At 43.4% G+C, this 14,828-nt stretch overlaps 1 protein-coding gene across 3 annotated transcripts in view; it reads left to right on the top strand.

The window, feature by feature from the left end:
• KAZN (kazrin, periplakin interacting protein) overlaps positions 1-14,828 on the top strand; it is a 1,164,933-nt gene that overhangs the window by 139,292 nt on the left and 1,010,813 nt on the right. Inside the window, exon 1 of one of the 3 annotated variants that reach the window (XM_077151228.1) lies at positions 11,232-11,323. The exons of 1 other annotated variant lie outside the window; for it this stretch is intronic. The gene's annotated coding sequence lies outside the window, so the exon portion shown is untranslated. Of the gene's footprint in view, positions 1-11,231; positions 11,400-14,828 lie in introns of those variants that run through there. One more of the 3 variants, XM_077151227.1, reaches the window with a different exon arrangement.

Below are 14,828 nucleotides of genomic sequence, written 5' to 3'. Positions count from 1 at the left end.
TTCATGATGATGAGTCTTCGTATAGGCTTCCTGTGTGTGTTGCATTGGACTCATGTCTAACATGGGAACATTTTTTTATATTATTTATTCCCTACTATCTTCTTTGTTCTTTTTCTGAAATATTTTAGTAAGTTGTAGGACCTCCTGGATTGATCTTCTAATTTTATTTTTCCTTTCCTATTCTCTCTCTCTTTCTCCCTTCATTTCTAAAATTTCCTCAGCATAAATATCTAACCCTTTTACAGACCTGACACTCTTGATTTCAGAGCTCTTCTAGTTCAGTTTCCCTAGAAAATAAATCCACATCTCCTAGAGAGATAAAGAGAAGTGGTCATTTCCCCATGCTGGGTTGCGGGGGAGAAGGAAAACTGTCTTTGTATCTTTACCATTTTTGAGGTTCCTAGGGCAGATCAACCTGCTTCTCAGTAGTAGTTCTGCCAGAACTTAGGTTTAATTTTCTTCTGCTTATTCAGCTAAGCCATTTGTCATTTATCAATCTTTTTATCCATTTCATATATTGTGGCTAAGCAATGTAGATGGCATCTAGTTTCATCCAGGATAGCATTTGGGCCTCTCTTTCATGGTCTCCGTTTTGCTATAAATCTATTTTTTTGAGAGGAGAAGAGGGTAAAGACTTCTTTATTCTGCCATCTTGAAATTGGAAATCAAACTGGCTTTTTAATGAACCCCTCAAATTACTCCCATGGGTAGAAAAATGAAAGCTAATTTGGTGTATTACTATCCCTCAATGGACATATTTTATTAGGATTTCAGCTTTCTTTAAATACCAAAAAATACCCCCACAGCTATCATTCCCTCCAAACTTTTTATAGATTACTGAACTTCAGCAGTGATTTAAAGTTACTTAATGGACCTTCATTGTTTCTCATCACAATTATAGTAAGGGTTTTTTTTTTATTTAAAGTACATGCTCACTTTCAAGGAGAACTATGTAAAGGACTTACTTCTTTACTACTTACCCTAATGCTCTGAGCTGAGGCACTATTACTGTTCTAGTTTGCTAGCTGCTGGAATGCAATATACCAGAAGTGAAATGGCTTTTAAAAAGGGGAATTTAATAAGTTGCACGTTAACAGTTTTTAGGCCAAGGAAATGTCCCAATTAAAGCAAGTCTATAGAAATGTCCAATCTAAGGCACCCAGGGAAAGATACCTTGGTTCAAGAAGGCTGATGAAGTTCAGGGTTTCTCTCATAAGTGGAAATGCACATGGTGAACAGGGTCAGGGTTTCTCTTTCATCTGGAAAGGCATGTAGCAAACATGCCATCATCTGCTAGCTTTCTCTCCTGGCTTCCCTTCATGAAGCTCCCTGGAACGCATTTTACTTCTTCATCTCCAAAGATCACTGGCTGGTGGACTCTCTGCTTCATGGTGCTGCAGCATTCTGTGCTCTCTCTGAATTGTTTGCTTTCTCCAAAATGTTTCCTCTTTTATAGAATTCCCATAAACTAATCAAGACCCACCCAAATGGGTGGAGACATGTCTCCACCTAATCCAGTTTAACAACTGCTCTTGATTGAGTCACATCTCCAGGGAGATGATCTAATTGCAGATTCAAACATATAGTACTGAATAGGGATTAGAAGAAACAGCTGCCTTTACAAAATGGGATTAGGATTAAAACATGGCTTTTCTAGGGTACATACATCCTTTCAAACTAGCACAATTACTATCCCATTTTACAGATGAGAAGACTGATATTTAGAGAGGTTAGGTGACTTGCCCAAGCTAATATAATGGACAAGTGGCAGAACCAGTATTCTGGTTTTCTACTGTTGTATAACAAACCGCCCCAAAACTCAGGGGCTTAGAAACAATAATTTACTAATATCTTTCACTAGTCATTGGATTGACTGGACTGGCCTGGACAGTTTTCACTTGAGTCTTTGTGGTTGGAGCTGGAGTTCAACTGAAAGCTTGACTGAACTGGACATTCCCTCCAATATGGTTTCTTTACTCTCATTTGGCTTCTCAGTGCTTCTTCACATGGGGTCTCTTTCTCTTTAGCAGAGGAACCCAGACTTCTTTATGTGGTGGTATGGACTCTAAGAGGCAGGAAATGGAAGCTCTCAGGACAGGTAAGGGCTATGCCAGTCACTGGTACAGTACAAATAATCTGTAATTAGATCATCTCTCTGGAGATGTGACTCAATCAAGAGTAGTTGTTAAAATGGATTAGGTGGAGACATGTCTCCACCCATTTGGGTGGGTCTTGATTAGTTTATGGGAATCCTATAAAAGAGGAAACATTTTGGAGAAAGCAAACAATTAAGAGAGAGCACAGAATGCTGCAGCACCATGAAGCAGAGAGTCCACCAGCCAGTGACCTTTGCAGATTGTGCTGGTTTGAAAGGATGTATGTCCCCTAGAAAAGCCATGTTTTAATCAAAATCCCAGTTCATAAAGGTAGAATAATCCCTATTCAATACTGTATGTTTGAAACTGTAATCAGATCATCTCCCTGGAGATGTGATTTAATCAAGAGTGGTTGTTAAACTGGATTAGGTGACAACACGTCTCCACCCATTTGGTTGGGTCTTGATAAGTTTCTGGAGTCCTATAAAAGAGAAAACATTTTGGAGAATGGTAGATTCAGAGAGAGCAGAGAATGCTGTAGCACCATGAAGCAGAGTCCACCAGCCAGCAACCTTTGAAGATGAAGAAGGAAAATGCCTCCTGGGAACTTCATGAAACGGAAGCCAGGAGAGAAAGCTAGCAGATGACGCCATGTTTGCCATGTGCCCTTCCAGCTGAGAGAGAAGCCCTGACTGTGTTCGCCATGTGCCTTCTCACTTGAGAGAGAAACCCCGAACTTCATCGGCCTTCTTGAACCAAGTATCTTTCCCTGGATGGATGCCTTAAATTGGACATTTCTATAGACTTGCTTTAATTGGGGCATTTTCTCGGCCTTAGAACTGTAAAGTAGCAACTCATTAAATTCCCCTTTTTAAAAGCCATTCTGTTTCTGGTACATTGCATTCTAGCAGCTAGCAAACTAGAACAGAGATGAAGAAGTTTCTTTGGAGATGAAGAACTTTCTCTCAATTAAAGTAGTCACAGTTCGCCAAGTGGACAGAGGAGACTCTGCCTTTTGATATGGGGGGGGGTAGCAAGGGCACACACACAAGTGTATGTGGGATGGGAGGCATTCTCACAGATATCCTTAAAAAATACAACATTTAACATCCATTGGTCTAGCTTCAGAACCTGTTTGCTTAGCCATTATTTAAAACTATTGGGTTTTCTGTCTTCATGGGTTGTCAAAGTCCAAAGAAATAGAATCATTAGGGATCATTAGTCCCGTGGTTCTCAAAACCATTATTTTAAAGTATGCGGAAACATTTTCAAATGATAACTTTGTAGGCAGTAAGAGTATAGAAATTAAACTAAGAGCACAGACCATGGGAATTCATTACTCTGTTCTGTGAGATTTTGAGCAAGTTATTTAACCTTCATGTGTTTCAGTTTCATTTCCTGCAGAAATGGAAATAATAATAGCAATAATACCACTACAGAGTTGTGATGAGGAGTAGATGAATTAATATGTGTATATGTGCTGAGAGCAGGAAGCAGTGGCAGCATCATCAGCATCATTGAGACTGATAAATAACAGAGCTTGAATTAGGAGCGTCTCTGATAGAACTTGGAATTAGTAGTGAGACTTCTTTCTCTCCAGTACCTGTGCAGTCACTGAGTTAGATGAATGTAGTCTTAATTTGTAGGTGAGGCAGTGCCATGGATTAAGGAAAGCCATAAATTTTTTTTATCACTCTATTGCAAAGGAATTTCCCTGAATCTGGCTAGCTGTAGTATCTTGCATGACCAATAGACTGTAACAGAGGTAATGTTATGGGATTTCTGAGGCTTGTCAAAAGAAGGCTTGCAGCTTCCACTCAGGTGGAATTGAGTTGCATGCCCTGGTGAAAGATAGCCACCATCTCAGAAACTCACCTACTCTGATTCAACCATGCTATGAGAAAGCCCAAGCCACTCAAGGAGGCCCTGGAGAATGTGATGACACGTGCAAAGAGAGGACAAGTAGCACCAAAGGGCCAGATATGCAGATGACAATGCCATCTTAGAAGTGTATCCTGCAGCCCCAACCACTTAGCTGATACCACTTGGATTGGAGGTGAATTGCCCATCAGAACCCTTCCTGAAATCTTGACCTACAAAATCATAAGCAGAATAAAACAATTATTTTAAGCCACTAAGTTTTGGGGGTAGTTCATTACATTGCCATAGATAGATGGAACAGGGATTATGCCTAGCAGCCTCAGGGTTTCTATGGGGAGGCACTGGTGCAGAGAGGAGAGTGACCTGTTGTGGTCACCTGTGGAGGACAGTTTGGTGTCACTCTGCAGTCAACTGCCTGTGCTCCAATCCAAGCTCTTTGTAAAGATTCTCAACCATTTTAAGTCCCATAATCCAGTTGTAGGGATTAAGTGGAGTAATATACTTGCAAAGCACTTAGAATTGTGACTTGCACATAGTAAACACTCAACAAATGTCTATGATTATTACCAATGGTAAGTGAAGACAGATCCTGGATTACAATCCACATTCCCCAATTACAATCCAAAACATTCTTTGAGTCAACCTAGAGTGGCTGCTATGGGGATGTGTGTGTCATTAGACAGGTTCCCATTCTGACTTGATTTTGTCACTGCCTAGTTTGTGTTTCTACAGGCAATCGCTTAACACTGAACACTAGTTTTCCTTATCTGTAAAACGGTAATAATTGTAGGTTGGCTGCTACTCAGTGAACTGTGCTAAGTGGGTAAAGGATTAAGCATAAAAACTAGAAAATGGTAAGTATTCAGGAACAGGTAGCTACTACTGCTGTTATTGATAAACTGCTACAACTTCTGTTACTAATATTACTTCTGTAACCACAGCCCTATTATTACTCTCCACATCTGGGTGTGATATGAAACTGTGGGGACAGACTGGGGAAAAAATACCACTAAAGGATATCTTGGAAGTTTTGTCTCATAGTGCAGAGAACAGGCAAGGTCCGTTTACCCCGATATTCCTATTTCTAGAAAAATACGTTTGATGTGAATTCTCCAAAAAAAAATTAGTTTTAATTACCTGGTTGGAATCACCAGCAGTTTGATAAAATTTTTAATAGGAATCACGAACAGCAGGTTCACCTAATGATAGCTGGGAAACGACAGCATCTGTTACAGGTTCGCTGAGAATCATTTTCAATATGACACACTCTCTCTCAACAAATGAAATATTAATTTGAAAATCCCCATCCCAGTCACAGCCAGAACAAACATTCTTGCAGCCAAAAATGAGGAAAATATAACTGAAGTATATACAGAGGGCAATGTCCTTGTGGTTTCATATCCATATGTCTGCTGCTCAAGATTTAGGCAGAAATATATATGCATATATTTATTTATTACTAAAGCAAAAAAGAATAAGAAGGAAGAAAGAAACATAAGGATATATGTGTGTGAGCCAAATACATTCCAGCATCACATCTCATTTTCTGGTTTTGACACAGAACAGAATTTTTTCTCCTGCTTGTGACTTGCTCGCAGAGATTACTAAAGACAGCTGCATGGGTCAGACACAATGGGTGTACCCCCAGATGTCTCCCAGCCTAGCACTTGATATTACTACAATTGGTGGTAGTGATTTATTTAGTGAGATGTAGATGGCACAGTGTCCAGAACAAATCTTGTTCACTTACTTCCTTGCCAACAACTTTCCCATGAAGAGTGTGGCTAGGCCCTGGGGTCTTGCTTCTTTCAGGATCATCTGGACACAGGCCCTGTATCACCATTCTCTGAACTGCTCTATTAAGTACTGAGCAAATCTTAAGCAAGATAGCCATTGGGCCAGAATGTTTATTCATATCTAGAAGAGCTATCTGAAAATAATCTTCTAATCTTCTGGGGTATACCTGGGTTGGGTTAGGATTCATGGAACAGTTACATGGCCTTTTCAACCAAAGCCCTCTCAGTCCAGGGGTTCACTTTATTTGTTCCCTTGTCCATCCATCCATCCATCCATCCATCCATCCATCCATCCATCCATCCATCCATCCATCCTTTTTAAACTCTTTGTTTAGAAGCAGAGCTAACAATTGTACATTGGAGCTTGGGGCCCTGGTGGAAGTGTGGACACCCCTTCTCTGCCTCCCTCTTTTTGTCCTCATTGGTGGCAATGCTGGAGAACCCTAAGCACTGAAGAGCACAATTTTGAGAACCACTGATCATGGCTATGTGCTTAGTCCTCGACTTTCATTCCCAATTTTATTCCCAAATATCAATCTCTAGCCCTGAGTGATCCTCCGTCTCTGTCCTGAACATCCAGAAGCCTATGGAACAACGTCCCCTGGAGATCTTCACAGGCCTCTCAACCCAATACTTCAAAATGGAGCCCATCATCCTCAAAGCTCACTCCAAACACCTTTTTTTTTCGCATGGGAAGGTACCGGGAATCGAACCTGGGTCTTCGGCATGGCAGGTGAAAACTCTGCCACACCATTGCCCACCCATCTCTTCTACTTTTAATTAATGAAACCATTGCCCATGCCAGAAACTTAGACTGGCTCATTATGGTATTTCTGCTTCTTATAAAGAGAAGGTTTGAAAACACTGAGCTGTGTGATCCATGGAGGGCCACAGGAGTCACGTCCTGACTCATTGGCTAAGGGCATGGGCTGGGGCCAACTCTACAAATCTCTAGTTGTGTGATTTGGCTGAGCAGCCTCTCTCAGCCTCATTTTTCTCAAAAAACCAAAATGGTCCCATGAGCATACTTACCTTGTGGGTGTTTGAGAATTAAATGGTATAATACTTGAAATGTCATCAGGATAATGCTTGGGGGGGTGATGTGCTTGTTGCATGCCAGCTCAGCCTCCTCATAAATTCTCAAGCAGTGTACTTCCACATTTCTTAAATACATCTCCTCCTTTCGTTGCCTGCCATCACTGCCCTAATTCAGACCTCCACACTTTCCTGCCTGGACTATTGTAGCAGCATCTGCCTCTGAAGAGCCAAAGCAACTCCTCTAACAAATATATATTTGATTCCATCACTTCCCTCTTCCTGTTTGGAACCTCTTCTGTGAATATCCATTACCTATTGAAAAAAAAACCCACATCCTCAGGAAAGAGTGTGAAGCTTCCACAATTGCTAGAGCTGCCTCTGCTCCCCCCTCCAGCCTTAGTATCCATACTTCATGCACTCCGTTCCTCCCTTCTTTTCCTTGTCTTTCCTTTTCCTTCTCTTCACCTTGCGTCCTCTCCCTCTCCCTTCCCTTCTGTTCACTCCTTTTCCTTTTTTCTCCCTCCCTCCTTCCTTTCCACCCTCCTTCACTGCTGCCCTCCCTCCCTTCTTTCTTGAGCTCAACATATGTTTACTGAGGACTTCAAGGTGCAAGGAGCTCTGCTTGGCACTGGGATGTGATGACAAGGGAAAGCAGATAATGCCCTGTTCTTGGGGAGCTTAGGAGATAGATAGATGGGAAGTCAGGCATAACCGAAGAAATATGCAATGAATGTCCAGTTGCAGTGACCTGGTGTGCTGGTTAGAAAGGGTGTATATACCCTGGAAAAGCCATGTTTTAGTCCTAATTCCATTTTATAAATCCAGCTATTTTTCTAATCCCTATTCAGTACTGTATGTTTGAATCTGTAATTAGACCATCTCCCTGGAGATGTGACTTAATGAAGAGTGATTGTTAAACTGGATTAGGTGGAGACGTGTCTCCACCCATTTGGGTGGGTCTTGATTAGTTTACTGGAATCCTATAAAAGAGAATGATGAGGGAGAAATCCAGGAGATTCAGAGAGAGCAGAATGACATAGCCACGAGAAGCAGAGAGTCCACCAGCCAGTGAACTTTGGAGATGAAGAAGGAAAATGCCTCCTGAGGAGCTTCATGAAGTAGGAAATCAGGAGAGAAAGGTAGCAGATGATGCTGTGTTGGCCATGTGCCCTTCCAGCTGAGAGAGAAACCCTGACTGTGTTCGCTATGTGCCTTTCCACTTGAGGGAGAAACTCTGAATTTCATCAGCCTTCTTGAATCAAGGTCTCTTTCCCTGGATGCCTTAGATTGGACAATTCTATAGACTTGTTTTAATTGGGACATTTTCTTGGCCTTAGAACTGTAAACTAGCAATTTATTAAATTCCCCTTTTAAAAAGCCATTCCATTCCTGGTATGCTGCATTCTGGCAGCTTTGGCAGTCTAGAACACCTGGGATAGTGGGAGGGGCTGCAGAGGTAGTTCTGTTTGACCTGGTCAAGGAGGTCAGGGCTAGAGTGCAGAGGAAGTAGCCCTGCCTTGACTGAGGAGTTAAGTAGGCAGAGGCAGAGAGGAGGGGGAGGCAGTGTGTGAGTGTGTGCTGCTTTTTGAGGCGCTGGCCACGTCTCTAAGGTCCAGCTCAACAGCTAAATTAGGACCCCAGACCCCATCCCAGCCTCCTCCTCCCCCTTCCTCTTCTGAGGCCTCAGCCAGCCTTGGGGCCAGGCCTGTCCTATGAGAGTTTCCCTCCAACCTAAGAGTCCAGATCCACCCCCCCCCCATCCCCTGAATCAGGCAGAAAATTGAGTGTTGTCTGGAAAATCCATTTTAAAAATATTACAACAAATGGACATCATTTGGTTGAAATTATCTCAAGAGGTTTTGGTTTGTTCCCAGGTGCTTTTGTTTAAGCTACACTTTGGTTATTCCAAGCACACTTTCCAGTATGCTTACCTTGTTATGACTTATCTATGCATCTATCTATGCACAGATACCTGTGAATCTGCCTTTCATGCTACCTCTAAGGGTAAAGCACAAGAGAAACCTCCCTGGCAAATGATGGGTTTGCATCATGTACTATAGGGTATTGAATTCTCTATCTTGCTTCATCTTTGAGGTAAGAAGTCTGACTAAGAATAGCTAATATTTCCCAAGCCTGGGCTATATTCTGGAACTTGGCTGAGCCTTATCTCCTTTAATCCTGACTGTGGATATGTACTAGCTCAGCATCGAGATTAATGCAGCAGACTCTGGGCATGGCAGTGGCTTACTTTATGGGCCACTTTGCCCTCTGGTTTGAATTTGATTCACCTGTATCATCCTCTGGCATATAAACACCTTGAATGCAGAAACTTGCCACACGGCGTGCGTCTCATACCTGCTTCCCCCAGCATCTAGCCTGAGAGCTGAGTGAGGTCCCCAACCCAACCAGGAGACCTTAACTCTGAGTGCCAGAGGGAGTGTGTTTTACGTAAATGTCTGTGATAATTATCTATGGGTTGACATACTCTGTTTTTGCAACGGTTTGCCCTTTTTGAGCTCTCTCCATTGGCTGACCTCATCGGTATTTCAGAATTGTGTAAAAAAAAAAAAAAGTGACACTGGGAATCATGACACTCATCAAGAAAGTATTTGTCCCACCTCTGATTTCTGTGGCCGGATGATGGCTGTTGCTATCCCTGGCCATGGAGGCTGTCCAGCAGGAATTCACAGTTAAGGGCATGTCCTGTGATGTTAACAAAGTATTTGACTAGAAGAACAAGGGGGATGCTGAGGGTTAAAGCACAAGACAGGACTCAGTGGTGGGAGATGATGTGTTTGCCCTTTGTCCTCTGTGAAGTTGAATGCTCTGGGCTTTTCATTTCGATTAGGTTTGGGGAGAGGAGGAAGCCATCACATGGCTCCCAAAGCCCAGGGTTCACCCAAATTTAAGGCCAGGATGTGAAGGCAAAGGAGGTGCCAATGAATAGATGGCTAGGCTAATGTGTTTGCTTTGTTTCCAGGCAAGAACAAGAAATGTGTGTCTTTGGCATGGTTCTTGGTCGTGGGACCCAGGGCAGATTTGTTCTTGGTCACTTTCCCATCTTGGCTGAGAATTAACATTTCCAACATACTGCAATGGCTGGCTAGATGCACCAGCGTTAGTAACCCATGAGGTTCTTCTGACTTGGCCACCAGCAGCCCTCCCAGCGGAGGGGTGGGGCATGTGTAAACTTGAATTGCAGTGAGGGCTATGGGGCATCTGTGACTTACAGACCTGTGGTTTTCTAAAGCATTCTCCTGAGTTTTGAAGAAGGATGGGGCATGGGAGGAAATAAAACAACCTATAAGAGCAAAATCTTGGAAGTGACCAAGCTGACACAGCCCAATAAGAAGAGGTCAATGTGAGAGGTTCTCTGGGTTGGAAGTTTTTCATTCAACTGCAATAGTGACTGGTATACAGGCCAGACCCTGGGCTGGGCACTGAAACACATAGGCAAGGATCTGGCATGACTCTGCCCTCAAAGAGGTCACAGCCTGCGGTGACTTCCAACCAACTTGCTTGTGGACCTGAATCCATTAGCCTGTATTTCCCACCAGTCTGTTCTAGGACCTTCTGGAACAGGGACAATGCCTTATCCATCTTTGCATTCCCTTTGGAACCTTCACAGTATGTGGTTGGCAGCAGGCAGCCTATAAATGTTTGCTGAAATGAAATCGATCTCAGAAATACAGAAACCAAAGGTAAAGGCAGACTTTGCAGTGATTTATTCTCCACCCCACCTCTTATCCTGCAGGTGGCTCTACATCCTCTATTGGGTTTATTTATTTCCCAAGGACAGCGGACCCTTCCCTAAGCTGTGATATGCTGGGTCTAGGCACAGTCACGCCTTGTAGACTGTACATTCTTTTACCCTCACATATGGTTTCTGCTCTACCTTCAGTAACCTGTCTCCTACATGGTGCTCCTTATAACTGGCATGTGTGGTATACTCTTCAGTCTAGAGAAAAAAGGTGGCTAAATAAAGTAATCAGTGGAAAAGCACTTTCAGATCTGAGTGACATATTTAGTTTTGTAATGTGCTGGGCATTGCCCACACTCTGGGGGTAAAACGGTAAATACAACAAAACTCCTACCTTCATGGAGCCTATATGCTAGTTGGAGAGATTGGCCAGAAACAAACATATTTCTATTATAATGTTGGGCAGTGTTCGACGTTATTACGAAAAATAAAACGAACGTGTTTGTCATGGGGCTCTGAGCTAGGTTAAATGACAAATTAACCCCCCAATTTTAGTGCTCCACAAAGGTTTGTGTCTTCTGTCGAGTCTGATGTGAGACAGGCAGCTTCCTTCATCTTGTAGCTATGCCACATTGTCCCGTGATCTCAGGGACAGGAGAAGAGGAAGATGCAGGAGACCAGCAGCTCTTAACTGCCAGCCCGGATGTGACGTATCTCAGTTCTGCCCTAAGCCCATTGGTCAGAAGTGGTCACATGACAGTACAGCAACCACAAGGGCAGCTGGGAGCTGGCGCAGAACGAAAGAGGATTCGGTGAGCTGCAGCCATTTTTTCTGGAGCAGTGGAGGGGGATCGAGAGGATTGGGGAGCAGAGCAGGGGAGTGTCAGGGTGAGTCTTTCCCTATCTGAGAAAGTGACACTTGAGCAGAATCCTGAAAGAAGCAAGAGTGATTCATGTGTATGTCCCAAAGGAGAGTTCAGGCAGTAGACTAGCCGGTGAGATGCCCCTGTCCCTGTCTGCGGGTTGGCAGGGTCCCTGCTTCCCCACTGTGTGTGGGACGCCCGTGAGGTTGGTGGGGGTGGAGCCCGAGGTGATGATCCCTGCCTCTTGGGGTTCACTCCTGTTCATGATCTCCTCCTGCTTGAGTGCGGGCAGGACCTGTGGCTTGCTTCAACCAATAGTGACGTGGGACTCTATTTCTCAATTGCTTTACGTTATGTAATACCCCTCACTCTCCTGCTGACCTTGTAGAAGGAAACTGTCATGTTGTGAGAGGACGGGCAAAGAGGCCCAATGTCAAGGAAGCCCGGGCACCTGTAGGCACTGTAGGCCTCTGACTTACTACCACAAGGAACTGAATTTTTCCAAACCTGAGTGAGCTTTGAAGCTGACCCTCCCCAGAAACCTCCTGATGAGAACACAGCCTGGTGGACACCTTGGCTACAACCTTATAAGACCATGAGCAGAGCAGCTAGTTAAGCCAGGCCTGGAATTCTGACCCACAGATCATAAAGGTGTGCCGTTTCAAGTTTCTATGTTTGTGCTCGTTTGTTATGCAGTGTTCTGGTTTGCAACTATTATGTACCCCAGAAAAGCCAAGTTTTAATCCTGATCCAATTTGGGGGGCCCAGGTCTATTGTTTAGGGTGGAAACCTTTGATTAGATTGTTTCCATGGAGATTGACCCACTCAATCATGGGTGTGAACTTTTGATTAGATTACTCTCATGGAGATGCGACCCCACCCATTTGAGGCTGACCTTGATTAGTTTACTGGAATCCTTTAAAAGGGGGAACATTTTGGAGAAAGCTCTGAGACCCAGCTTTCAGAGATGCAGAAAGAAAACACCCTCTAGGAAGCTGCTCAGAATGAGAAGCCAAAGGACAAGCAGATGCCAGCCACGTGCCTTCCCAGCTGACAGAGGTTTTCCGGACCCATTGGACTTTCTTGAGTTGAGATATCTTTCTCTGGGTACCTTAGCTTAGACATTTTTATGGCCTTAGAACTGTAAACTTGTAACTTAATTCCTGTTTTAAAGCCATTCCATTTCTGGTATATTGCATTCTGGCAGTTTTAACAAACTAATACATGCAGCAATAGATAGCTAAAGAGCTGATGTCCCAGGTACCTACGTTGTCCTCTGCTCGGCTCTGAGGAACCATGTCGATGGTGCTAACTGCAGTAGGGAGCAGAAGGCTCCTCATGCTGATAAAAGCTCAGAGCCACATTTTGATTTTCATGGGCCCTGAAAACCTTAGCCATTATGAGGCCCACCCTTCATAAAAAATGATAAACAATATATTTTATGCCAGCATTTGTAGTAAAATGAATATAATCCAGGCTGGGTTCACCATTATGTATTTGTTAGTAGTATGGTCACATTTTTCTTCTAATTTATAAAAAATAATAAAATTAAAACATTTTCATGGGCCCCTGAAAGTATTGTGAACCCTTGGGCTGTAAGAGAGCCTGAAACATAAAGCAGCCCTGCCCCCAATCTCCCCAGCCTGTTGGCTACTTTGGGATTTTCAGTGGATTGAATGAGTAAAATTAGGGCAGCATGGAGAAAATGGAAGGGCGAGGAAAGAATGGCAAGCATTCTTTCTAACTAACATTGGGCCAGAGGACTCCAGTAGGTTAAATGCTGGAGCTTCCAAGACCAAGACTGAGGGCAGTAAAGTCCTTGCCCTCAGGAACATTCTCTTGTGATGGGAGAAATGAGACAAGTACTCCGAAGACTGTAAATTAAGACAAAAGAGTGCAAGATTAAAAAGAGGATAAACCATTCAATGAAGGAGAAGATTCCATTTCAGGGATTATTTGTTCCTTTGTTTTGTGATTGGTTCATTTATTTTACAAATGCTTATTGAGTTATAAGGCACGCATGAGAGATATAAAAGTGTATAAGAAGTGGCGTCTCCTTGGAGAAACCCACAAGCTAGAGTAGGAGACAAATTACATTAATACAGTGATAAATGAATGTTCAAGAAAGCTGCTTGGGGGTGAAACTAGCTCCAGAGCAGGGTTTCTCAGCCTGAGCATTCTTGGCGTTTGGGATCAGATAACTCTTTATGATGGGGCTGTCCTGTGCATCGTAGGCTGTCAGCAGCATGCTTGGCCTCTACCCACTAGATGCCAGTAGCACTTCTGTCCACCAACACCCCCCACCCCGAGTTGTGACAACCAAAAATGTCTCTAGAATGTCCCCTAGGAGGCAAATTCTCCCTCAGTTGAGAACTACGGCTCTAGAGTTTACTGTGACTGAGTGTAAGTGTTTTTTTGTATGTAGAAGCTTCAGTTTCCTTATTATAAAATCATGGCATGAGCAGGCAATGGTGACACAGTGGCAGAATTCTCACCTGCCATGCCAGAGACCCAGGTTCAATTCCCAGAGGCTGCCCATGTGAAAAAAAAAAAAAAAGATCGTTGCAAAAGGACCTATTTCATAGTCTTCTAGTGATGATACCCATGAAATGTTTAGAACATTGTAAGTTCAGTCAGTGTCAACTGCAATTGTTGTCATCACTTCACAGAAGGGCTTTTACACGTGGTTTGAAATGGACTCATGCCTGCCCTTCACAAAGGTCTGGGTATAGCTGTATGTGTTGAGAACCTTGTGATTTAAGACACCTGCAAATTGAGTGGGTGAGTGAACCAAGGTTCCAGAGAATTTCAGTTGCCCAGGGAAGTAATCTGAGCCTGAGTCAGAATCTTCTATATTTAGTGGGAATAGAGGTTTCTCAGGCATCCATACAGATAGCCCTTTGGCTTCTCTTGCTTCATCAGAGAGTTTCTTGGGAACCTAAACCATTGAGGGTCACAGAAACCACATGCTGTGGCTCCCCAGGATATAAACTTGGAGTTCCGTTGCCAGGAATAGGATGGATCAGAACTTGTTCTACTTTGCCAGCTGCCAGAATGCGATATACCAGAAACAGAACTGTTTTTAAAAGGAAGAATTTATTAAGTTGCAAGTCCACAGTTCTAAGGCCTGTGAAAATGTCCCAACTAAAGCAAGGCTATATAAATGTCCAGTCTAAGACATCCAGGGAAAGACACCTTGTTTCAAGAAGGCCATTGACCTTCAGGATTTCTCTCTCAACTGGAAAAGCACATGGCAAACATGGTGGCATCTTCTGGCTTTTTCTCCAGGCTTCTTGCTTCATGAACCTCCCCTCGGGCATTTTCCTTCTTCATCTCCAAAGGTCTCTGTCTGCGTGGGCTCTGTAGCTCTTTCCAAAATGCTTCCCTCTTAAAGGGCTCCGGTAAACAACCCTACCTTGAATAGGTGGGGACTCACCTCCATGGAAATCATTTA

Source organism: Tamandua tetradactyla, chromosome 2 (genome assembly GCF_023851605.1).
Source record: "Tamandua tetradactyla isolate mTamTet1 chromosome 2, mTamTet1.pri, whole genome shotgun sequence".
NCBI lineage: Eukaryota > Metazoa > Chordata > Mammalia > Pilosa > Myrmecophagidae > Tamandua > Tamandua tetradactyla.
Note: the sequence above shows the minus strand (reverse complement) of the source record. Positions and strands in the feature narration are given on the sequence as shown.